Raw genomic sequence first — 26,717 nt, forward strand, 5'->3', positions numbered from 1 at the left:
TGTCGTGGTTTAGCCCCAGCCAGCAACTAAGCACCACGCAGCCGCTCACTCACTCCCCCTACCCTGATGGGATGGGGGAGAGAATCGGAGGAGTAAGAGTGAGAAACACTCCTGGGGTGAGATAAGAACAGCTTAATAATTGAAATAAAATAAAATAAAATAATAATAATAACAATATAATAATAATAGTAATAATAATATACAAAGCAAGTGATGCACAATGCAATTGCTCAGCACCCACCGACCGATACCCAGAGAGTTCCTGAGCAGCGATCGCTGCTCCCTGGCCAACCTCCCCCAGTTTATATACTGAGCATGACACCATATGGTATGGAATAGCCCTTTGGGCAGTTTGGATCAACTATTCTGGCTGTGCCCCCTCCCAGTTTCTTGTGCACCTGGCAGAGCATGGGAAGCTGAAAAGTCCTTGACGGGCACAAGCAGTACTCAGCAACAACTAAAAACATCAGTGTGTTATCAACATTCTTCTCCTACTAAATCCAAAACACAGCACTATGCCAGCTACTAGGAAGAAAATTAACTCTATCCCAGCTGAAACCAGGACAGAGAACTTTAGGATATTTTTTAAATTAGGTTGCACAGCATAACTAGGCTCTGAACACAGGGCTGTGTGTGTAATCTTAGTTTAAGCATCTGACACATTGCATCTATTTACTCAGCCAATGCAATTAGTAGCTTCTTTTGAAGATTGCCATATGACCAGCTTCTACTGGGCTGAATCACTGGCTAGACAGGTGAAAAAAAAAGTCAAGTCAGAATTTCAATTACAGATTTCCAGAGGATGTTTCAGGGAAATGGCAATGGTTATACAGTAGGGGACAGTTCTCTCCTCTTAAATCCAGGCAAGAGGATGACACAATGAGAAATATCAGGCGGTCATATAATCTCTTTTGGACAGCAGATACTTGCAAGGATTAGGATTCTGCTTCTACCTGCATCATTGGCCTAAGTACAGATCTTTAGAAAAATAATTTCATTTGTCTGTATCTCAATTTTATCATCTGAATCTCAATTTTATTCTATTTTTATTCTCTTCCTTCACACCTGTGGATGACAAGAATCTGTGTAAAGGAAAGGCTACCAGAGGCAGCCAGAGGTAAACATTTCAGAATTCAGATTTTAAAACCATTTTCCATGCTAATTTTTGGAACTCAGTTATTACTTTATATTACTCAAGATCACTCTCTTTTCTTCTGAAAACTTGTAACATTCTCACAGGAAAAAGGACTGTTCCCCTTTCAAGAAAAAGAAAATGTAGTTATCTAACATTTACGCATGAGGACTGGGTTTTTTTCCCTCTAATCCAGCAGCGTAAATAAAAAGACAAGAATTTAAATGTCTGTCTGGAAGACACAACACTTGTTAAAGCCAGTCCAACCAAAACAAGCCCCTTCCGCCTGGTCATTCTAAGAGCTGAAGCCTTATTTGTTCCCTTTTTCTGCCAGACCAAGGTCCCTCTTGAGAACTTGCTCAAATACCCTGGGGTGACTAGTGGGTGGCCATGCAGTGCATGATCTGGCAGGCCTACCTTGTCAGATATTCCCTCCCAGGCCCCTAAAGTCCTTCTTTACTGTTCTAATAGACGCTAATTCAAACACAGAAATTATCAACACTGGTCGCATTCATCATGCATCATTCTACAGTTTTCTGATAGCAGACAAGTGAGCACACCTTTTATCTGTGGTTCATTTTTCTGCTCAAAATTTGCTAACTAGCCCTTCAACTAGCTCTTTCAGTCAGGCAGCTTGATGTTTTTGTGCTCATACATGGTTTTACCCAAAGTCGAACAAAGACTGAAGTGAGCAGAAATTGTGCATGGCCATACAAATAGTTTCTTAGAGATAAACATTTAATCAACTGCTTCTTTCACATAAATAATCATCAGGTGCATTCACAGGTATTCTACCCGACAGAAGAAATCAGACACGTGTGTTTTTATGTAACCATGGAAACCACTTCACCAGAACTGAGATTTCTTAGCAAGGAGGGGGCAGTGGCTAGCTGCTATTAACTGAAAGCTGAGATACCACAAACTTGAAACAATTTGGTTTTGTCACAGTGCAGATTTACCAGAACTGAAATTGCATGCTTATCTATCTTTCCTGCATACGCTTTGTTATCCATTGCTTTCCACACCTATGCAGAAAATAAATCTTAACATTGTCCCTAGTATCCCTTACTTAATAGCATCTTACTGCTAAAGCTTATCCACTTGATTTCTCTATTGCTCCCTGAAGCCTTTTTCTCCCAGTTAAACCCTGCTGGGAGTCAATCTCACTGTACTGGAGGAATAATTTTATAGTCTAAAACACAAAACTAAACTGTTAAGCTAAGTCAAAACCAATGTTACGGTATTGGTGCAAGAGCCTGTACAAAGTATTCTGAACTACTTCTAAGTCCTAAAATAAGGTTGAAAGCAGGCGTGGAAATTTAGATGTCCATTTTTAAACAAATAGAGAAGAATTTTCTCCAGAACAGTGAATAAAAATAACCTTCCTTCCTGTCTTTCAACTGTGACCTGAAAGTGAACCAAGAACACTCTTGGTTGCCAGAAAATCTGGGATCCTGTTAGGTCTTATATGCAAGTCAAGAGTCATGTTTTTGTTTTCTTTGGCTCCTATGCAATTCCAAATGTTGTTACTCCTGGTGGCATATTGGTTATGTTGTTGCTAGTTCTGCTCAAGAAAAGCATCTCTGTAATGCAAAGATGCTGTAGAATTAATAGTTACTTTTTTTTTGTCCTTGCTTATGAATTCCCTGCACTGGTTTATTTGTATGATGATGGTGTATTTATTTCTCAAACTAAGTATATTGGTCAAAATGTAAATCATAGGAATGTAGAAAATGCTTCTCCATAATTCAAAGTATGTGACGCCCACATAACAGAGTTTATTTTGTTTACCTTTTCCCAGAAGAATATAGCATAAACTCTACAAATAAATAAATGTATTCAGTCCACGCTGCGGTTCTTAATTTATAAATGGGAGCTCTGTCTTGTCTCTAAACTGGTAGTCTTGGAAGGAGAGGACAAGAAACTACTCCTCCTGTGATTTTATGCAATATCTAGCATGTTAGGTCCCTAATACTGTTCAAATTTTCTCAGAATCATGCTATTTCAAGTATTATTAAACTATTTGTTTGTAAATGATCATTTTCTTTAAATGCTCTTTGATCTTTCTTCTGAAAAAAAGACAACATTCACAGAACATGCAAAAGTGAAGAAAGCACACTGACATTTTCATGCATGTTTTATTAATTTGTGCTCAGCGAATATACAATCAGGTAAACAAAAGCATGAAGAGAAAATGAATTTAAAGACTGCTCAAATCAGGACTTCAGTTACTGAATCAATTCATAATACATGTTTGGGGATACTTATATCTTAATGCCAAACTGAACTTTTATCTGTTTTTATCTTGAGCTCTATTATCAATTTCTTATCATTAAAAATGTATAAAGAGGAAACACTTCTGCAATTATCTGTTGCCTTTGTATAGTTAATAGCACAGTGCCAGTATAGCTTCATGAATCTCAGCTATGACATTTTTGTTAGTTACTGGATCTCGGATCTCAGACCCTTTATTTATTTTAATTATATTTATAATTTATAATTTATTTAAATTATAAACCCAAGAAAAAAAATGCTCCCTAGTTAAAATTGACAAAACAAAACAAAGGAGAAGGAATGAAAACAGAGAGCACTATTACAATATCAAATGTCTCATCAAAGAAAAAAAGTCTTGTATTTTTTGGTTTTCTCTGATTTCCTTCAGGTTGGGAAGTGATAATGCAAATTATGAAATCCTACAGGCATGTATTTAGCTCATTTTAGAGATAAGAACACTTAGAAACAGGCTGGATGTCAATTTAAATGATCATACTACTTCCATGAGCCCATGGAGTCTCCATGTTTCAATGTCTCTTTGTTTCGATTATTGCTGTAAAAGTTAAAATAAGACATATTATCCCCTGGGTATCTTCCCAACTTCTAATTCCAAGTGGATGGTTTACATCCAGAAGCTTGATGTTTTACATCTCTCTAAAAATATTGAGCTTTTACAATATTTATCATAGTAATTTTGGACACTCTTCTCAGCTTCATGGACTTATTCAGCCCTTCTGGTGTACTGCTAAGCTCTTGGAATTGATACTACTGCATGTCAGTAAGTTCATGAGATGAGTTTTTACAAACTGAGGACTACTATATTTTTAAATGTATTTTTATACTGCTTGTTGATGCTGATAGCCCCAGTATGGATCATTCTTTCCTGAAGAATAATTTCAAAGAGGTGGCAATGTAAATTTCTTTGAAATTTTCCCGAAGAGTCAAAGGACAATTCAGTACAACTTCAACCAGCGGCCAAAAATAGGGAATCTAAAATGCTCAGTGTCTCTTCTGACACACATTGTAGCCCTGCTATAAAGTACTTGTCCTCTTCCTGGCTTCCCTGTGGTTTCCTCCCAACTCATTAACTAATAACCACATGGCTGAAGAAAAAACATGACTTGAAGGGATACACAACCTCTTTCCCAAATATCTCCTCGTCCAGACTGCTGACTGCATGACACTGCAGCCACCGGGGACTCACAGAGACATCCCCCCCACCCCCCCCGGCTCCCTCCACTAGAACAGGGAGTCCTAAACAATACTGAGGTGCCTTACAGAAGGCTGCCACTGGTGGAAGAGACCCTTTTCAGAGGTTTTAATAAGGTACATTCAAAGTTCTCCTTCCTTTTTTTTTTTTTCCAAAAAATAAAGCATAACTTTTGCTTGACAAAGTTATCTGTTTAATGTTTTATGTTTTGAAACCATGACAGCACATACCCTCCTCCCCCTAGTTCTTATACATATGTATACGTTTTTCAAAACAAAGGCATAACCAAACCCTTTGAACTACTTCTGTGGCATATGCAGTCATTTTCTTGTCTGGAATACTGTATTTATTTCTGTTTAAATGCTTCTGTTTAATCCTTTTCACATTGTCATAACAGTCCTGAAAAAAAGACAAACCCAACAAGTTTATGTCTCTAAAAAAGAAAAAAAACAAACCCATACAAAAAACACATGCAGACATGCTCTATTACAAAAAGTCAGAGCAAATGGCATTTAAAAAAAAAAAAAAAAAAAAGAAGGTCAAGAAGACTGGAAATCTCTCTTGTTATCAAACAACCCTTCCAAGTATCAGAGACCCTTCCCCCACTAGTCATCTTCTTGCTAAAAGGATGGGTGTTCACAGCCACTCCTCTAAGAAAAGTGCAGAGAAGAAAGGATCACAGCATGACCAATAACAGAGGTAATGGAAACTCTGTCTAGTCCCACAGACGATAATCACTTTAGTTTAACCTCTCCCATAGTCTTTTGGCTGTGTCCCTGTTACTTGCATTCACAGCAGTGCATGGGATGCAGGCTCTACCACTGATACCCTCAAAAGGATAGGAAAATCTTGAATCTTGTCAGTGTTAGAGCCTTCATCAAATGCAAATGTGATTTACTTCTACTGGTTCTCAGTTGTTTTCATGTGAATTACTCTTGCTGAAATCAGTTTACCCCCTATTAACTTTCACAGAAGATTAAAAAAGAAAAGGAAAAAAAAAAAGATATATTTAAAAAGGTCCTGAAGGATATTTCATCAGAGGGCAGGGAAGGGAGGGAGCTTTACATTTGGAGGATGTATGTCACCCCCCTCACGCCCCCAAAAAAGGGACTTACCCAAAAATAAATGGTAACCTACAAACACAAGGTATGACACCAGCCCACAGCTAAAGCTAATATGGAGCTGCTCAGCCCACCATGGCCTTTAAAAAGACAATTTTCCTCTCTCTGACTGCATCAGCCTAAGTCAGGATTGTGTGTTAGCAAAAAGATGCTCCATTATATATCAGGCACTATCAGTGAAGAGAGTGGAGAATCCTAGAATCCTAGAATGCTTTGGGTTGGAACGGACCTTGAGAGATCATCTAGCCCAATCCCCCTGCAGTGAGCAGGGATTGAACCCATGACCTTGGCATTATTAAGCTATTTATTTTTATAATGCAGTGTTGAATAGAGACAATTAGTTCTAAGGGGTGATACATTGGGTCTACCATAGTTTAATTTTAGCACTATACTGCTGCTACTAGGATATGCTAGAAAACAGTTTCTCCCATGGAGTTTTAATTAGCAGACTAGAGTTTACATTAGCAGCAATATTCACTCACAGCTCCTGGTTTTCATTTGTTATGCCATGCCTTTTGTGAAGAGGCAAAAATCTGCTGTTTTCTAAACTCTGATATCCTTGTTAGATCATTGTGTAGCAAGTGTTCTTTTTAAGGGTGTTCATTATACTAAAAGAAGTCAATACATTGCATGAGCTGCTGGAAAAATGACAAAACTCCAACAAATAAGTAGTGACTTCAGTTGGATCCTGTTCAACATTTTCCCCTGGATGGGGTAACCTTCCAAGTTGTGAATCAGTACCTTTGGAAGCTTTGAAAAGCAGTGTTAAATGCACGAGTATTCCACAAACATCACTATTTCTCTCCCTTTTACAAATAGTTTTTGAAAGGAAAGAAGCACAATGCTGTCTTGGCTCATCCATTAGTCTTCTGTTGTGAAACAAACTGCTTTTGTGTCAGGAGTGAACTTCAAGGACCAGTTTCCTGGATAGGCTGAGCTGCAGTAACCTGTCTTCTCGATACTGAACCTCCATGTTAAGGACATACGGATCTATTTCTGAGGTGATTAAGATACCACAAAACAGATATGGAACACAATGGTAAAGGAACAGAATACAGAAGAGAGACTTGTGACAGAGGCTTAACACAGGAGTACAAAAGACATTTATCACTGACCTGTTAAAGGAGGAAAGAACCTGAGATCACAACCTTTGCTAACAGAAATGTTCCTGACACTGGAATGAACATTCCTACAGAGCAAAAAAATATCCTGATTTTGTTGCCTCTGTCTCCCTACTGATGGCAGGACAATACTAGCTTTTTGCTGGTTTAATTTCATAACACTTAGCCTATAAACTGTCAGGTAATGATTAATATTGTCAACATTAGTAATACATACGTGGCTTGGGGGTCTTTTTATGTAGCAATTAATCTTTTTTCTTATACATGTTACATAATCGTTAAAATGTACAATGCAAACAAAATGTCTCGGTCTACAAAAACATGTTACCATAAATTTCAGTGAGTGGAATTAATTCTCTAGAGGGGGATAGGTCATATGAAATAAATAAAAAAAAAAAGCTCAGATTTAGTGTCAGATTTACTGTTGCATTGTAAATCCCAAAATTCAAGCTCAGCTGTGATTCAAGCTCCAGATCATTAACAAAGAGCTGCTTGTGGACGGACTGAACCCAACAAAATGTGTTTATTTGAAGCATATTTTCTTAAATGCCATCTAGGCTCAGGCTGAAGCTGTGATCGAGTCAAACAGCCTGTCAGTAAATCTGAGTTATTGGGTTAACAACCAAAACAAACAAAAGCCCCATTCCAGCAAATGGTTCTGTTTCACAAAATCATGTTTTCCTTAAATCATGTTTTAAGGAAATCTGCTTTCCCTAAGCAGAAAGATGTAATGTTCTTTCTTTTTTCTTTTTTTTTTTCTTTTTTTTTTTTTTTTTTACTGTACCAAAACTTAATTTGCCAATCTCCATTCATTTCTCACATCTAATTTTGGTTTATTAATGACTAGGTAGCGAGCACAAAAACAGACAGCCCTATGAAACACACAGATCAGAAGATAATGTGCTCTTTGGCTGAAGTTAAACAGGGATCATATTCACAAAGAATACAGTGAAATAACCCCAGTGGTCCAGACTGATCTGTACATACTACAGGAAAAATAAAATAGAGTATGTTGTGCTGTCCCTCTCACCATTGGAACAAGACCTACTGTCCTGAATGAAGAAATGAAGAGCGTAACTATTTATATGGTTAATAGGAAATAGACATCACAGTGTTAACTTTGGCAGAGTATGCTTATCACATTTTGAATATATCCAGATTTCATTAGCAGAAACTGACATCAAAGGATAGTTTAAATACATTGATTTCTGTCATAAATAACTCTCAGCAATCCTATAATCCAATGAAAAAGGGTAGCTCATTAAGTAAATGCTTACAGTGAGTGTGAAATGAAAGAATACCTTCAAATGAGTGTACTGTTATATTTGCAGCATATCCATCAAAGAAGGAGAAAGTAATCCTGCATAAGGCATTTTGTGTTCTTTGATACATGGTGTAATCAGCTGGGGCCACACAAAACACAGAAGGGTTGCAGGAGAGCAGGGAGGGTACAGAAATTGTATTAAAAAAGAAGAAAGAAAAGAAAAAAGATTTTTTTCAGCTAAACTTTCTTTGCTCTATTATCAAATAGAGCGCATCAACAATAAGGCTCCCCACAGCCATTCCGTAATTGCCCCAGTCTATGAACATGATGCTCTCCAGCTCCAGCCACATTTTAAGACACTTACTGCATTTTGGTGCACAACCATTTCAGACCATCAGTTCCTGCTTCTTCTTATTAAAATAACATCACTCACCATCTCTGGGGAATAAACAGACCGTGGCTTTAATTTGTTAAAAGAAACTTTGATTTACTAATGTTACAGGGCTGGGCTCATAGCTTCCAATCAGTCTGTCTCCAAGTGATAAGAGGGCAGTGCAGGGCAGCAAAACCCCATCCCAGGTATCAGGAGGATGATGGCTGAGCTTCGTTAGAGCCAATTGATTTGCTGTAGAGTCCAGCTCTGTTTACCTTTACCCTTACCATAACCCTAAAGGCTTTGTAAATTCTTCCTCACAGTACTGAGTCATCAGAAAATAAAAGTAAGTCTGTCATGGATTAGGAACTGGATAAAAATAAGACCAAAATCAGTACAAGCAGAATTTCATTTCCACCCCTTTAACAAAGGAAATCTTCCAGGTCTTTTGGCATTGCTAGTACAAATTAATCCATTATATTTTCCTGATCATAATTAAACAATAAGATGGTAAAACAGGTATGCAGTATGAAAGCATCATTCAAGGTCTGCGCAAATTCAAAGAACTTCTCAAAGATAATACAAAAATAAGACATCCATGCCATGCAATGTTAAAATGAAGAAAAAGAATTAGCCTTACCCATTGGTGGCTTTTCTATTCAATGCAACCCATGGGGACAAGCAATTGCACATCAGAGTTATGAAACACAGAATTCCTGCCATTGCTATTCAAATGCCACCCCTAATTCATACAATAAAAAAGCCTCTCACTTAAGAACAATCATGGGTTTTATTTCCTTTTTATTTGATCCAGGTGGTCTGAGAGTAGAGGGTAATGGCGGAGAATGCCGTTAACAGGCTCATTCTGGAATGAGGATGGAGACATGAAACCATTCAAATGTTCTCCAGGATCTCCCATATTCCCCCATGGGCTGTGTTATCTCTTGCTTGTACTTGGTCTCTGCTTCTTCTTCAGACATCACTTCCCAAATAGCTGACACGCTGACAGATGGGTTCTGTTGTATCTCCGGTATGAGAGAAGGCATGTAAATGCATGAAATTTGCATCACTACAAGCCACGAGAGAGAGACCTTTTTTGCCACCAGTTGGAATACAGACTAAACATAACCCAAGTATGCCAGGAGAGAAGAATTATACCTTGTCAAGTTATTACTCACATTCTCTGAAGGAACAAGCAGATTATCCACAGCACATTAGTACAAAAAATGTTAGAGAGCTCTTCCGCTGTAAGGACCAGAAGATATGTCCAGCCCTGTTCCCCAGATCCCACCACTTCACATGAACACCACTGCTGTGGATGCAGAAATGAGAGTATAACTTGGCACTGTCATTAGATCTGATTGAGTTGGGCCACGCCAAATTCATATGAACAGATCAGTAAAGGTAAGTCAACCTTGAGAAAGCATCTTGTATTTAACTGAACTGACAAATGTGGTAACACAACTCCTGTGAGAAAAGATCTAGAGGACTCCTTCCTAATTCATCTTTCTTAAGAAAAAAAAGAAAGAGTGACAAGAAGTGTTTTAACAAGAGGATTAAGGATCTTGACAAAAGGTGGTATCTGAGTTTTGTTACTGAGGGTTTAAAAGACAGCTGTAAATCATTGTTAAACTTTGTATCCTCCCTGGTCTGTCATAAACAGCAAGCCTGGAATCCAAAGCTAACTGTGTGAACAGTGCAAATAGTAAAAGGGAGTCATCCTCCTACTCTAGGGAATCAGGCAGCCTGAAATCAAGGTCCCCAGACAGAGTTTGGGCACTTAACATTAAAAAAGCTCCACAACATCCATAGGTTGAAAGGGAGAGGATGTCTTTCAACAGATGGAAGCATCTTTTGTCTGCAACACAGAATATTGATGTGAATCTATTTTATGAACTGCAAAACAAAGCAAAATCAATCTGATACTTGATATTCAACAGGAAGCCGATAGGGTACTGATGATTAGATCTGTTGTCTTTTAGGCATCACTAAACTGCAGTCCCCAGTTCTGGATCCACTGGAGCTGGCTATACATGTTGCAAAAACAGCAATGGCAAAACCAGTAATGGCAACTGACCCTAACTTGTTGGAATGACCAACTTAAAAAAAGACTGATCTGTGTTCTTGCAGCCAATCATACTTCTTGAACCCCTCTCTACGTTGCTTAGGACTATTTACTACTGGTAGAGATACCAGATGACATGCCAGTCTGAAGGGTCAAGTGTGTTGAGACTTTATTTTGGTATTCTACAGCTTTGGGAAGTAGGAAAATGGAAATGTTTGCTGCTTTGGCTGAGGTGACACCAAAAGCTGAGTGTTTATTCCATAGAGAGCAGCATGGTCTCTGTTTTGAAGCTGCTACTGCAGTGTATGTATACTTGCCATCATACGGTTCCAGTGAGTATCTAGTGTCATTGATGCACATGCTCTATGAGGAAGGCTGAGGGAACAGTGAACATTAGATTGGAGAAGAGAAGATCTTGGGGAGAGGTAAGAGCAGTCTGTCAGTACATACAAGGAGATCATTAAAAAAAGAGGGAAGCAAGCTCTTTATCAAGGTGCACAGGGGAAGACTGAGAGATAATCATAGAATCGTTTAGGTTGGAAAAGACCTTTAAGATCATCCAGTCCAACCATTAACCCACACTACCAAGTCTACTCTAAACCAATCAAGTGTAGACTAGACTAAACCATGTCCCGAAGTGCCACATCTACCCGTTTTTTAAACACTTCCAGGGATGGTGACTCCACCACCTCTCTGGGCAGCCTGTTCCAATGCTTGACCACCCTTTCTGTAAAGAAATTTTTCCTAATTTCCAACCTAAACCTCCCCTGATGCAGCTTAAGCCCATTTCCTCTCGTCCTATCGCTAACTACATGGGAGAAGAGACCAACACCCACCTCACTACTACCTCCTTTCAGGTAGTTGTAAAGAGCGATAAGGTCACCCCTCAGCCTCCTCTTCTCCAGACTAAACAACCCCAGTTCCCTCAGCCGCTCCTCATAAGGCCTGTGCTCCAGACCCTTCACCAGCTTTGCTGCCGTTCTCTGGACATGCTCCAGCACCTCAATGTCTTTCTTGTAGTGAGGTGGTTATATAATGGTTATAATATAATGATAATATATAATGATGATAAGATAATATAATGAGGTGGTATAATGGTTATAAACTGACCCAGTGATAATTATGTCTAGATAGAATGAGGAAGAAAAAATCACTATGAGGATAATTAAGCACTGGAACAAGGCCCAGAGTGATTGTGGGATCACTGTCGTTGGAGGTTTACAAGATCTGGCTGGATGAACCTATAAGCAACCTGGTCTGACTTAAGTGTTGACCCTGCTTTGAGCAGAGGGTTGGATGAGAACCCTCATGAGGTCCTTTCCAGCCTAAATGGTTCTATGATTCCATAAATTATTTGCCTAGGTTTCATTACCTTGCCAGAGGAGTTTAGAAAAAAACTTGTGAAAGGTCACAGAAGCAGTTCTGCTGGAGAATTGGATATTAGAAAGTTATTTCCTTGGGGCTGAAACCCATCTGCAGGTTGGTGTATTTTTTCTCTTACAATATTTTGATAGTTACTTCGAAGTTCAGACATATTTACTGGGAGGCTTAAGCTTACGGAATAGAAGGTGTGCTCAACTCTAGGTAGCATTACAATTTTGGTCTTTGTTGTCTACTTTGGGGCTGCAAAATATCATTTGCTTATTACAGAGTACCCTCTTTTGAGGTACTGTAAATTTCTTTGAGAACAGTCTGGTTCAGACTGTGGGAGGATAAGACTTGTTATCTATGACACTGCCAAATTTTGTTGGACTTTTGATCTTTTATTGTGCTGTGAATATTGACTTGAAATGCTACAGTGTAATAGCAAGCTGCATTTAAAGTTTATGTTGCATCTGCCTGTGTTTTCAGTTGGAGAAATCCCTCTTTTTTAATCTTTTTTTATTAGCATTGAGCCATTTTTACCAAACCCCTTCTGATTTCACTTTTCCTGCCTGAGCTGCAATCCTGTTTTCCTAGTAGCACAGATAGGCACCCCTTTTTTTTCTTTGGCAAGTCTTCTTTGAAAGTCTTCCCTGACATTTGTGTCACCATTTTCTGTTTAGCATGAAACTCATCTGTTTTGATAAGCATTTTGGTGATTTTTTCAGGGTTCTCTTCCCTGTCATTGCAGCCTTTTCTCCAGCTACACATCTTGAATACCTGTTACAGCAGTAGTAGTTTCAGGTACAATCAGTAAGTGCAGATGAGGCACAAATGACTGGAGTTTTTCTGTTATTATACATACTTCACTAAGATCTAGCTCCACTATGGAGTGTGAAGGCTATGCTCACTATGCTAAAAGTGGACTAAATGCTTGTTGTCTGGTGGAGGACAAGATGGCATGGAGGTTCTTCCCTGGTTTCTTCATTAATGGCAATGCAGACACAAATTTTATAGACACAGTGCAGGTTGTTCCACTTATTCTGGGGGCACCATCAAAGGTTAAGGTGAGGATGAAGCATATCCTTCTATGAGTACTTGTATTCACTTCACATCTTCATACAGAAGAAATTCTTCCTAGTGCTCAAAAATTGCTGATTCTAACTGAAAACTGAAACGGTATCTTCCTACTCCCTTGCATGTACATGATTTATACTTTTTTTCTCTGTAGAATATGATCTCAGTTAACTTAGGGATCCCTGTTCATTAGTTCTTCACTTTGATTTTAAGGGTAGCACGTCTTCCTGTGCTGATTCTCACTGGATTTCATTTTGTGATTGGAAGTTGCCTCTAAGAACTACACAAAGTGTGCACAAAATGTGACCTACTAACATTTAAAGAGTCAGCTCTCCAGAAGCAGAAAGACTCACCAGGTAAATGGCACGACACTGGCAGAGGAGGGGCCTGTTCATATTAGAAAACTGCTGGAGAGACTTTCAGAAGAAAATGTCTCACTTGATAGGCAAGTCTTGTAGACACAGCTGTACAGAAAATCCATGTTCTTAAGAGAGATCAAACATTGATGCACACAGGTAAAACCCTTTGGACAGACACTGCCATTTAAAGAGGAAGCACTGGCAGATAGAGAACCTACAAAAGATACAGAGCTTAAGACCCGTGTTGACCAATAGCATATGCCTCCAAGGTAAACAAGTGAACTCTGTAATTACAGATAGCTATCAGAACAAAGATGGTTATCAAAAGACATCCATTTAGGGACACACTACATACTCAGAACTCAGACTGTTGAGGGAGAATATGTATAAGTGACTGGCACAGGTTTTCATTTGTACTGATACCCATCATTAGGAAAAAGGAAGTATGTAAAAGGCAAATAATTTTTAAAAAAAGAAGCAGAGATTCGTTATCCCAGTGAGGAATAATAAAGCCTTTTGATGCTATATGAACACATAACATGAGATTTATTGCTATGTACAGCACAACCAGTCACAACCCAGAGGTTTATTTGAGATACAGATGAGCAAATGTAGCAGTACACTGCACTGTTCGACAGCTGCTCATCCTCAAGGCAGATGTGGCTAGGGGTAGCACAGTCTAAAACATCCTCCCAGTTATGCCTTTTTATTTTTAGCAGTGCAAGATAGTTCACTTTATCATTTTAATCAAAGAGAACGGGCTGTGATGAGCAAGAGAACGTTTTCATCTCAGCCATTGATCACTTCATAAAATTTGCAGGGTCTTCAGCTTGTTTTCAGCTTCTCAGTCACTTTGGATTCCCCTTCTGACTCTTAAACATATGGCACAAAAAGAAATAAGTTCTTATCTGAAAGAAGATAAAAGTTACTCATATGCTAGAAGTATTTCATCGCTTTTGCCTTTTTTAAAGCTGTTAGGGTGTTATATTGGCTCTTTGCGGGCTACTGAGGGTCAGCTCTAACAGTAATATTAACTGTCAAGTGCCTTGAGGTGACCCTGACATTAAGCTATGCTGTCTTGAGCTTAACAGGAGATATTCTCCTCCCATACCCCCAAATAATAAAATGCTTATGGAAATGTTCTTCGCTGAAAAATGATAAAGTTTCCTAGGACTACAAGAAATACATTTCTCTAAGTGAAAGTTTTTCATACATAGCTCAACTGCTTCATGGAAGAAAGCTCTACTCAAATAACTTCAGATTTCTTTGCATGCTTGCTTTTACTAGAGCCTTTTATGTCATACTAGAGCAATGAGAGTGAAATTCTATAGAAACTTCTAATGCCTCATCAGCGTACCTTGGGGAAAGAAAGAAAATTTTCATGTTTGGAATTGTCCTCTTGTAACAAACGAAAGCACTAAAATAGAAGGACTGCAACTTCAAAAGACAATGTGGAAATGAATTATCAGTCAGCAATCTGAGAGCATTAGATAAAGGCAACAGGACTGTAACAGAAGTCTGAGGTTTGAGAGAAAGTGCTAGTTGCAAACATTGCAATGCTGTGTCAGACACAAGCATTTTCCTTCCTCAAGGGATCTCTTCACAGGGAGGTAGGCAATGTTATCCATCAGTTTTAGCACGTAGCTAGAAACCAAATTTCTTACAAAAGGCAGAATTCCCCTACCAGGGTTTCTCCCAAAAATACATTTGAAAGTAAGTAATTTGGCAGGGTATTATAAATGCAAAGGTAGGCATTTTTAACAGGAGCACTAGCTATGGAGATATAAGCTCTGACCACACTTTTATACAGAAGAGCTCCTAGAACAAAACAGAGCACCCTTCCCATGATGCAGCCATCCTTCAGGCAGGGACAGTTTCAGTTCTTTTAATGAAATGTCTTTGTGTCTTTTGTTTGAGACATTTCTCTGTCCTTTACCCCCAGGGAAAAAAAGACCCAAACAAAACCAAAAACCTTTCCTCTTTTTCCTAACTCTAGCTCAGGTTACTATTGATTCATTTCAAACCAAAAGCTTCTGAGGTTTCTAAAACTGCCCCTGAAACACAGTTAGCTTGTTGTTAGAATGACTGGACCACTCCCAGAACTAAGTACTAGCACCAGGTTTTAAGGTTTTTCACTAACCAGACAGAAATTACCTAGACATCACCCTCTCCAAATGAGAGAGCCTGACTGCTGAGTAAATCTGCCCATCAAGTGCTCAGTACTTTGCCCTAACCTTTTTAGTCTTCAGCTGCAAAGACTAACATTGCCTTTTAAATAAGAACTAGGGTTGTCCATCCATCTCCCTTCCTTCTGAAAACCCTGCTATACAAAGCATCTTGAAAAAAGATCTAGCAAGTGGGAATGCTTCCCCTTCACTCTTGTAGCCTGTGGGGTAATTATTTAGTTAATGACACCTGCCCCAGGCTTCAATGATTGAGGAATGAACCTGTGGTCACTGATCTACTCCAGATGGAGAACTGTGTGAGTAGGAACAGGCCTACCCTTTCCCAGCTGGTTCTCTAAGAGGGTTTGCACACCTATGGTCTAAACTGACAGTAGTGAGAATAGCAACCATTTCTGATAACTGAACAAAGGTTCTAGCTCTCCTAGAGTCCTAGCAATCATGTCACTTGTTGTAGCCCTAAGAAGACATTATACTGATACTGACAACTTCTCATTTGGGGCTCCCTGAAATAATCCCGCCTTCCCAGATTTGGGTGCATACCATGACTGCATCCTAGCCTCACACCAAGGAAACATGTTGCCATGCATAAGGCCCTTCTCCCTTGCCTCATACTTTGGTTTCCACTAAAGGGATCAGAAAGAAAGCACAGCTTGGTCCAGCCATGTTCCCTACCAGAGAGCTAGGACAGCAGGGCATGTTGTAGCCTAATTTCTGGGTCATCTAGATATAGCTATTGTCTTGTGCTTTGAGAAGAGACAGATCTTAGCCAAATTGTGAAGTTTAAAATTTGTGCTGGGTAGAAACATCACATTCCAAACTTCTTTTGCAGGTGTTTTTTCTCTTTGTAATAATTGGACTATATCGTTGAACCAAAACCCTTTGAGTGTTATAGTACTCAAAATTCAGATTTTTTTTTTTTTTTTTTTTTTTTGTCGTTTAGGTCCATCTCATGGCTCTATGTAGTAAGTCACCGTGGCCATTGTCTATATTAAAAGTTACCAGCATAAGCTGGATAGTCTACTGGATATAAAAGCTGGTTCAGCATATGAGACAGTAACCTTAAAGAATACCAGGGCCTTTGCCACAGCTTTAATTTATGACAAGGTGGAAGGCTCTTATTCTAACCTGTGCTTCCGGTTTCAATCTGTGAAATACTGATCATGCTTTCTTACTTCAGAGGAATCTGTGAGTTTATTAACAGTTAAGGGTTGTCACCAAAGAAATGAGAAGCACGAAGAGAATCAAGAAGACCTAAAAATATGGCCTGCTGAAGAGCAGAATAGGTACAAACCCTTTCTTGTGCAATCAAGATCTTTTTAAGTTTCTGTATTCGTAGCCAGAATACATAAGCGTTGCCTTGCAGAAATCCTTACAATGCTTTGTGTTTGTCCTTGAAAGAGTTTTCAAAAACATTACATGGTTTCGTAGAAGACTGTAGGAATGCCTAAGATATCTCAGGAAGATAAAAGCTGCCTAAGGGATTCCTTTTCAAATCCTTATGGGCAGATCTCCTGGAAGAGCCAGTTTGCTGTCTAATATCTAAAGAGATGCAAGGTGCCCAAAGTTTCCAGTAAAAAGCACAAAGTAGGTCTAGATAGTCTGCATACTTATGTATGGTCAGAAACTAGGCCCCATGTTTCTCTAATCTCATCATAATTGAGGTAGGCTCCAGGATTCCCGGTAGAATTTCAGAGTAATGCCAAATATAGTAACTTAATTCAGGGAGTAATGAATACTGTGAATTGTGCATTAGCATTCAGTGCAAGCTGCTTAGAACAGATTTACCAGCCAAATCTGGTTTAGACAGTTTTAGCTAATGTCCATTTAAAGTAGCCAGGGAGGAAGTAGCGTTTATATGTTCAAAAAACAGGAGAACTACCAGAGAAAGCAGCCAAAAAAAAAATTTCCAGTAAGTCTTAACTGGCAATACAATCTGCAGACTCAGATGATTTGCTTTGGAAACTAGAAGATTCTGGATTTTCCAGTGATGCTGTATGTGCTCTTGTGTTCTCACTACAACTTACTATGGTTATATTTAAACACTGCTGGAAGCCAACACCACTTGTGCTTTTTAATGCGTGCATTTATGATGTCAGTGGCACAGTTACTGCTGGGTTTTGGTGACCTCAGATGAACATAAAGGAAGGCTCTGAAGGTTTTGGAAGAGGGTGAGTTAAGCACCTAGCTACTCATTTCTCAGAATTAGGGTTCAGATTTCCTGCAAATGTCACAACTTCAGGGAGTGATGACGCCCCATCTAGATCCATAATGATGAGCAAGTGGGCATCAGACAATCCCTATAGCCACCAAATTCTCTTCACGTGCAGAGCTGGTCATTTCACCACACTGTGTCAAGAAGGATTTGCCCTTGGTAAAGCTGTGTTGAGTGCTCCTGATTACATTCTTGCTATTCACATGTTTGGAAATAGACTGCAAGAGAATGCGCTCCATGATTTCTCTAGAGACAAAGGTAGGGCCTACTGACCTCATAGCTCCTAACTTCTTTTCCAATTTAAAGGAAAAGCTGCAACTGAACAAAAAAAAAAAAAAAAAAAACCCAAAAGATTCCAAGTTTGTGCTAGATGGCTGAGACATAAGAAGCCTAACTTCTACCTTCTGGTCCCAAGAGTTCTTCAAATACAATCAATCAAATCATATCAGCCTCCACTGGACTTCCAAACATATTGAAGCATTTAGATTCACAGGCAGGTCACATATTTCATTCACCTCACACAGTTTTTAAGCTGGTGACCTCTGTACTTTTCAGTTCCATGCTTTAATCAGGCCAGCCTTGTAAATGATATTTTCAATGATTATGTCACAACTTGGCTGCTACTGATGGTATCAGGATGAAGAGCAGTTTGGAAATCTTCTTTCTTTATCTACTTATTTAGGCTCTTTAGCAGTAATGAAGATACAAGCTGCTAATAGGGGTATTACTTTATACTCCAAGCAGTCAACTCAAGACATAGCCATTTTATGTTCTTTTCTTTTCCCCATTGTCTTTTTTCATTGATGATACACTGGAAAACTGGAGTATGTGTCATTTTCAGTTGACACTTTTCACATTTTGGTCCTGCAATATGATTTTCTGATCATTCATATAAATGGCCTCCAAGAATAATCTATAATAGAATCAAAGTTCAATCCGAATGCAGGTTTGATCTCTTTGAAATAAAAACAAAAAAAGAAAAAAACATCTACCAATAAAAAGCCAGTCTATGGTAATACCCTGATTTATTAGAAATATCATTGTTGTTCTTTGAAATAATATGTGACAGACATGTTCCTGTTGGTTAGGTATGAACATTTAAATTATCTGGGAAGGAAAAAAGCAATAAAAATAATAAAATTTATAGGTACCACTCTATTTATGAAACAAAGCTGAAAACAAGTCTGGATAAAAAAAAATACGCTATGCACTGTAAACATATATTATTATATACTACATATTTTTATAAACTTCCTAACCCAAAAGCTAGCTTTATAGAAATCCTTTCCCACTTAGACGTGTTCCAAAAATCTGGATCCTGGAAATACAGATATTCTGCTTATATGATTTCCAAAGCACTTTAAAGGTACAGCGTGAAACCAAATTTTCATTGTTATATATGTTTCGGTATGTTGCAGTAGGTAGTGGTTTAAGACCATGATACACTTTTGTCATAAAGGCATCATCTTAATCCAGAGAAATTGGTAGCAATCTGTCACTGTTGCCATGGCTAGAAAGAGTAGTATAAACATTCCTAAAATATTTATGTCCATCTATATATCAGTATATGTGTATATACTCTGCTACTGCAATGGCAATGTTAACACCTGATTAATAATCTTATACCTTCCTCTTATGTTGCATACCAACATTAGAAACTCTGTACAATCTCATCTTTTTCTCCAAGGAGCTCGAATAGCCTAACTTGCAAGGGGAATACCACTGCTGTCAATAATTCTTTCCTGGGCATGCTTTTCCTTTTGAACTAAACGCAGTATCTGAAAAGCAAAGCAGCCCCTGTCATTGACTCCAGAGAATACGGAGTTCATGTCAAAGGCCCAAAGCAATGGAATCAAAAAGGACAAGTAATGTATTTCCACGTGGCACAAGAGTCTGACCAGCCAGAAGCCCCTGCAGAGCCTATCCAGGTTATGAAATCTTTGTCGCTGTAAAGAATATGGACACCATTTAACACAGCTTGTCCTGGGCTTCAGGGAAACAAAAGGTCTTGAAGTTGATGGATGTGTATAGCAGAGAATTTATTTGTCCCAGATACTGGCCAAGCAAGGATTGCTTTAGTGATAACTTCCTTGCTTTCCACTGCCTCTCCAGCATACTGGAGCCAGCACTGGGAGGAAAGACCAGGACACCATCACACCAGAAACCTTCACTGGCTATTTAGGAACGCAGCCAGACAGCACAAAACTGAATTAGGTTCCTGGTCCGGGAAGCCATGAAAGGCTCTTCCATTTCTTCTCTAGAGACATCCGTGTCCTGTGCCTGTAGGGAGAATCCAGAATCTGTCCCTTTGACAATGAGGTGGACAAGAAATTAAGGCAGAAAAAACTTTTTCCAAGAACTGAAGTTGCAATATCCTGTATTCTGGTGATCCAAGGAAGAGACGGCAACAGTAGTGACAAGTAAAATTATGCAGATAGATCCAAAAGCAATTTTCATTGGACAGTAAGGGATTATTAGCAGAGATTAATCACAAATAGATGTTATGCTGCCCCTGATTTGGGCCCAGAACTGTACTTATATATATCTGTATGTGATAAACAAATCTTAAGCTGAAAACCATAATATGATTTCTCAGAACATCCTTTGATGTTAGATACAAGCTGAAAAATAATCTTCAGTTGTAAATCGGCATCACTAAGTTTATCAAAAACATGCACTGAAATAAGAAAGCGCAGAGTTAAAAATAAGAATCATAAAAGCAAAACAAGCAAATAGAGAGAGACTATTTCTCCACACCTTTCTGCCCTCGATCTTTCATTTTCCACAAAGGTTGTCCTCACATTAGTGCCAGCTTCACCATCTATCAGTGGGGAGGTATCAAACAAAGTTTGAACAAAGAGAAAAAATCAGTCTTTTTACTGCTTTTTTGTATTCAGTAAATAATCAAAGTGAAGAAAATTTAATCAAGAAAATCACTACTGACAGAAAAATTAAAAAGATGAAATGCCATGTTGCCTGTTTTCACTCCTGAAGTCTTATTTTTCCCAAACCTCCGCACCTTCAAATTGGTGTTACACTGTGAGTAGCATGAGTGGGTTCACTAGACGTATTACCCTAAGGCAGGCCTCTTAGGGGTTTAGGGGTCAAGGAGAAGCAGGTTCTCTCAGACCGTTCTCACACCATGGCAATCTATGAAGGCTTCCATGGGTGCGGGTACATGCTAACAAGTGCAGGTGGGCACACTTCTTGTGTTTGGCATTCTCCGAGCTCCAGACTGGACATGATGCTTGGTGTTGCCAGGGCAGAATTTCTTACAATAAGCCATGAATCAATCTTTTCATGCTGATAGAAAGATCCTGTGTAAAGACAAAACCTCACATCCCAGTAATGTCAAATCCCAACATGCCTTAACAATGATCTTAAGTATGACATGCCACTGAAAGAAGGGTGATTTATTTGCTATATCATTTCTTTTCTCTGTTACGGACACTGGGAGACTACAGCAGCTGTATGTTCACCTCTTCCTCAGGAATGAGGTTTTCACACCCGGCATACTGTAGCTGGTTTGTAACATACATGTGAGCCCCAGAGAAATCATTAATGACATGAATTAGCCACTCTGTTAGAGAATGTTTATAAAATAAAAAATACAGAGATGATTTAGGGTTTGCAAATCTTGTTTTAAGTCTGTAGGAAAACAAACAAGCATGAATTTAGCTAATAATAAGCATTTACATATTTATGGCCACTGTGCTGAAAAGTACTGCCTCTTGGCACCAAACAAGCTGAAAATCTCATTTATTTATTTATGTGCATGTTTGTTTGTTTGTTTGTTTTAAGATGCAGATTTCAGATTATGAACCAGAACTTCACACTCCTTCGGAAAAAAATGAAACACAAGCATAACCAAACTTTGCTATTGGCAGAGTAGAACATAAACTTCACAATATGTATTACATGTAGCTGGCAGGACAGTGTCCTCTGGAACTGGTAGACAACCTTAAACAACAGGCTTTGGGAGTGCTGGCACTTACCATCACACCAATTTGTCAAAACTGGCTAGTGGTGTGGGGATATTGAATTTTGAGTGGCCCAAATAGAAATGCTTTAGAGGCACTCCATTTTAATTCTGCCCTTCAAAACTCTGTCCTCTCTTGTTCAACAATCGGAAAAATAAGGGCCCCAGATCACTAGTTAGTTTTTTAAATTTTTTCCTCAGAAACATTATGAAGAAAATTTAAATGTCAGCATGGCAAAGTGTTACACCATCCAAGAAAGGAAGGTATTTATCCACTGAAGACCTGTCCATCTTCATTTTGATATTGGGCTATTGGTACAAAATTTATTTTTTTATAGTCCATTGACTTGTCTGCATATGACCTACTTTCCCTTACCTCAGATAATTAGAAGGTCCCACAGATTAAGTGGCACCTCTGACTTTACTGTCTGTTTCCTTTTTTATTTAACAAATATAAATTTGTTGACAGTGTTTGATGTGCAGCCAGCAGGCTGAAACAGCTCCAGTTTTGCAGATATATTCCATTATCAACTTCTTGCATGCCAGTGGTTTTCATTTGCTGTCCTTCCTAGACTACATATAGGCAATGCTGGCTATAAAGCAATCCATGGTGGATTAGATACTCCAAGTACATAATTGTCACCATAAACCCTTCTGAATGCATCATGCATTTTTATCGACACCCACTTCCAAGTCATTACTGTACCACAGGCAGTTTTCAATATAACTGGCTTCCTTATAGTTGTTATATGCTGGCTCTTCTTTTACTTATGACAGTCAGATATGGAAAGGCAGTAGGTTCAAATACTTCTGGTTGAAATTAAGATTCTTTAACTGCAGCATTTAAACTATTAAATAAATAAATTCATTTAAACACAGTTGCAATAAAAATAAGCCTCTCAGAATTAGTTATAACTAGAAGTTGGCAAGCAGTTTATGCTAACAATGTACAATTAGCTGCTGGGATTTATCAACAGTTTTTTGCAGGAATTATTATTTTGTTGTCTTTCTGATCAATGCTATTAACTCTTTTGCTCGCATGTCCCCGTTGATCCATTTCTCCAGATTATATTATCTTTCCACCTGGGAAAAAAAAAAAAAAAAAGTGGGTCCTACAATTGCCAGTTGTTGTGGTTTAACCCCAGCTGGCAACTAAGCACCACACAGCCGCTGGCTCACTCCCCCCCCAGTCAGATGTGGGAAAGAATCGGAAGAGTAAAAGTGAGAAAAATCATGGGTTGGGATGAAGACAGTTTAATAGATAAAGCAAAAGCCACGCATGCAAGCAAAGCAAAACAAGGAATTAATTCACTACTTCCCATCGGCAGGCAGGCGGCCACCCATCTCCAGCAATGCAGGGCTCCATCATAGTGGTTACTTGGAAAGATAAAATGCCATCACTCCCAACGTCCTCCCCACTTCCTTCTTCTTCCCCCAGCTTTATATGCTGAGCATGATGTCATATGGTATGGAATACCCCTTTGGTCAGCTGGGGTCAGCTGTCCCAGCTGTGTCCCCTCCCAGCTTCTTGTGCACCCCCAGCCTGCTCGCTGGTGGGGTGGGGTGAGAAGCAGAAAAGGCGTTGACTCTGTGTAAGCACTGCTCAGCAATAGCTAAAACATCCCTGTGTTATCAACACTGTTTTCAGCACAAATCTAAAACATAGCCTCCTACTAGCTACTGTGAAGAAAATTAACTCTATCCCAGCCAAAACCAGTACACCACTTTAGGGTCTGAATGTGAAATTGCCACAGGCTGTCAGTAGCAAATAGAACATAACTGTGCTGCCCTATGTCACATGGAGGACTCCAAGAAAATCTGATCTCATATTTCTGTTTCTGGCTTCCCACAAGCTCTGAACATGATGAGGCACACATGCCTATAGGCCCGTGCTGCTTTCATTCATTCAGGTACTGAGTCAGTTGCTTTGGCTGCTTCCAAGATACAGCTTTCATAGGGTTGGTGATGAAGAGTGCTAAGGCTTTGCAAGAAAGATGAAGCCGCTGCATTGACTGTGATCAGGGTGAAGCTCACATAAAGGGAGTAAAAGAGAGTAAAATCGTAGAATCATAGAATCGTCTAGGTTGGAAAAGACCTTTAAGATCATCCAGTCCAACCATTAACCTACATTACCAAAGAAACTTTTCCCCTCCCACTTTCTTATACAGACATCAAGACTCTGATCTTTGTAAGTATGAAGATGCAACTCATCCGCTAGTAGCCTCTGCTCTTATTATAGCAAGCTTGGTTGGAAATTTAAGGAGGACCAGTAGGTAATCAGTAGCAATCTATGGAGAACCTAGTTTAGGCAACTTTCACAGTCATGTCAACAATCATTATTTAATCTTATCTCTGCATTTATTTATTCTAGCCATCTTCTTCTCACACACCCATAAGATTAGAAATTGTAAATACTGATAAAAATATTAATTTGAAATTACCAGCAAAAAAAAAATGCTGTATGTTTGGTCTTCTGAAAATCAGCTTTATTACTTGGCAAGTCTCCTCAGTTGGCAGCTTTCAGTTCCAACTGAATGTTTCACCTAATCAATTCCAATATATGCTTTTTGCTTTATATATCACAAAGCAATAGAGATCATTGATTAAACATTAAAGGGATGCGTGGTAGCTCCTAGTGACCTGAATAGATAAAAGAGCCTAGTTCCACTTTCTTCTTGGAAGTAACTGGATTGCTGCAGGGAGACCTTTGTAGCCCCCTGGAAGCAACAGCACAAGCAGCGTCAAGTGACCTTACAAAATACTGAAGCTATCACTGCATCCTGGCTCTGTCCTTGCAGTCTGTTTGGACATCAATGAAAGGGGAAAAACTGCTCCAGAAATTCCCAGAAACCTGAGCTAGTGTAGATGTGCTCCAGCTTATGTTTATAGAGAAAACATACCCACTGCTTTCTTGCAAAGGGGGAAGCTGAAGTTAAAAAAGTAGAGATCTCTGGGGGGAATCTTACTTCTTACAACCTGTGCCACAGAAAACAAAATCCCCCTTTGGGTCCTGATAACAAACCCAGCCAACAAAGAGTAAGAGGGACGATAAGACACTGCCTTGAGCTGTAGCAAGGGCATGTAGCCTTTCCCAGCCCTGTCAAGGAGCCATAGTACCCAAGGCCTATAAACTTGCCTGTTAGGGCTGTGAGTCCTGGGGTAGGATTAGAACAAACACAGCACAAAGATGTCGCTGTGCTGAGCAACAGCCACTGTCCTCCCTGTGGTGCCCAGCACAAACCCTCTATGGGTCATGTCTGTAACAGGGCAGTCGCTCACAGACTTCCAGAACTGTGTAAATTCTCCACACCACCATCTCCGTTGACATGTGCCTCTCGGCAGCCTAACCTCGGCACACTGCCTATTCCCTGGTTACAAGGATGTGTCTGAAAGGAGCCTAAGTTTGTTTGTTTGTTTCCATACACAGTTTCTGTGTAAGGAAAGTCTCTTACCTTACCTTCAGGGACCAGTGCTCTGGTCTCATTGTCCTGTTTAGAGGACAGACACAGGAAGAGGATCCCACTGCTACCAGTGTAGAAAGTAAGTCCATTTTGGTACTGACAACATAGTTGAGGACTTTTCCTCTACCCTTTTGCAAGCCAACTGAGCTATCTATGGCTGCACAGAGTATCTGAACTTAATTCTGCACAGCTCCTTTTAACTCCAGCAGGATACTATTTGCAAAAAAGCTCAATATGGACTAACCAAGTAACTCTGAATTTGTTCCACACTGTATACTTGTTCACAGATACACTGTATCAACACAGAGACAGTGATACAAAGCACAAACCCAGTAATGTTTGAAGAGAATAAACGTTAAAGAATTCTGTTTATCCCTACCAGTAAAATTTGCTCTGAAATCCTTTGAAGTTCACACTCTACAGGATATTTATTTAAAAGGGAGAGGAAGGAAAACAATAGACCTAAGTGAAAATCCATCAAAAAGCATCATTTCTCTGCCAGGTGCAACAGAAAAGAAGATAAGACAGATAATAACACTGCTGGAGCAGAATGCTGTTTAGGTTGACAGATGAGAAAAGCTGACAGCTCACAGAGGCTGTGAGGGCAAGCTGTTGGGTATGGTGTCAGACAAAATAAATCTATACATCCTTGTTTCACCCAAACACAGCTCTATTGCAAATGATACAGTCCCTCACTGTCTCTTGTGCTGATTCTTCCAACTTTGAATATGAAGTAACAGCATGTTAAAAAAGTGTGTAAGAAGTGCTGCTACCCGTATGTAGAGAGCTGAGGTACTATATCTGAGAAACTTTGGTTCCTGTTTGTCCCACTGTAACTTTTACACCACTGAGAACCCACCTGTCAACAGAGATGGTAGTCAGCAAGGTGGTAGGATATAGCACTTGGCACTCCATTCAGTGAACATATTAGCTTCACTGGGAATAACATTAATATGTTAAGGGATGTGGGGAAATGGAGGCAGTTGTAAGGAACAGTCCATACATTGGGAATCTGGCGAGAGGAAAGGGAAAGTAATTTGTGGTGCTGCAAGGTGAATATGCACACAATTGTAGCATTGAAAGTGTTGCACCTCATCTATTTATTGATTTATTTTAAAAAATTATCACAAGAAAGGCAAAATTTTCTGGTACCTGTAGGATTCCTTTTTTAAACCAGGCCAGTAGCTGAATAAAATCAGCAAGTTCTTAGTTACACAAACTCTTAAGCAAATCTTAGACTTTCTCCTTAGATTAGCATGACTGTGACAACACTGAATGTCATAGTTGTCAGAGAGCACTTTTCACCTGTGTATCATAAAACACTGAGCAAAGGTGGTAGAAAAAAAAAATATGAGGAGTACCTCATACAGAGAGAATTGAATGGAGAGGCATAGTGATTTGTCAAAGGTAATTCAACAGGGCAAGAATGGAAACTAAGTGCCATAATCCCTTCTCCAGCATTATATCCACTGAACCATCCTGAGACTGTGTGGCTTTCTTCCCCATTTTAACCTTTCCTTA

Source organism: Pelecanus crispus, chromosome 1 (assembly GCF_030463565.1).
Source record: "Pelecanus crispus isolate bPelCri1 chromosome 1, bPelCri1.pri, whole genome shotgun sequence".
Classification (NCBI taxonomy): Eukaryota; Metazoa; Chordata; class Aves; order Pelecaniformes; family Pelecanidae; genus Pelecanus; species Pelecanus crispus.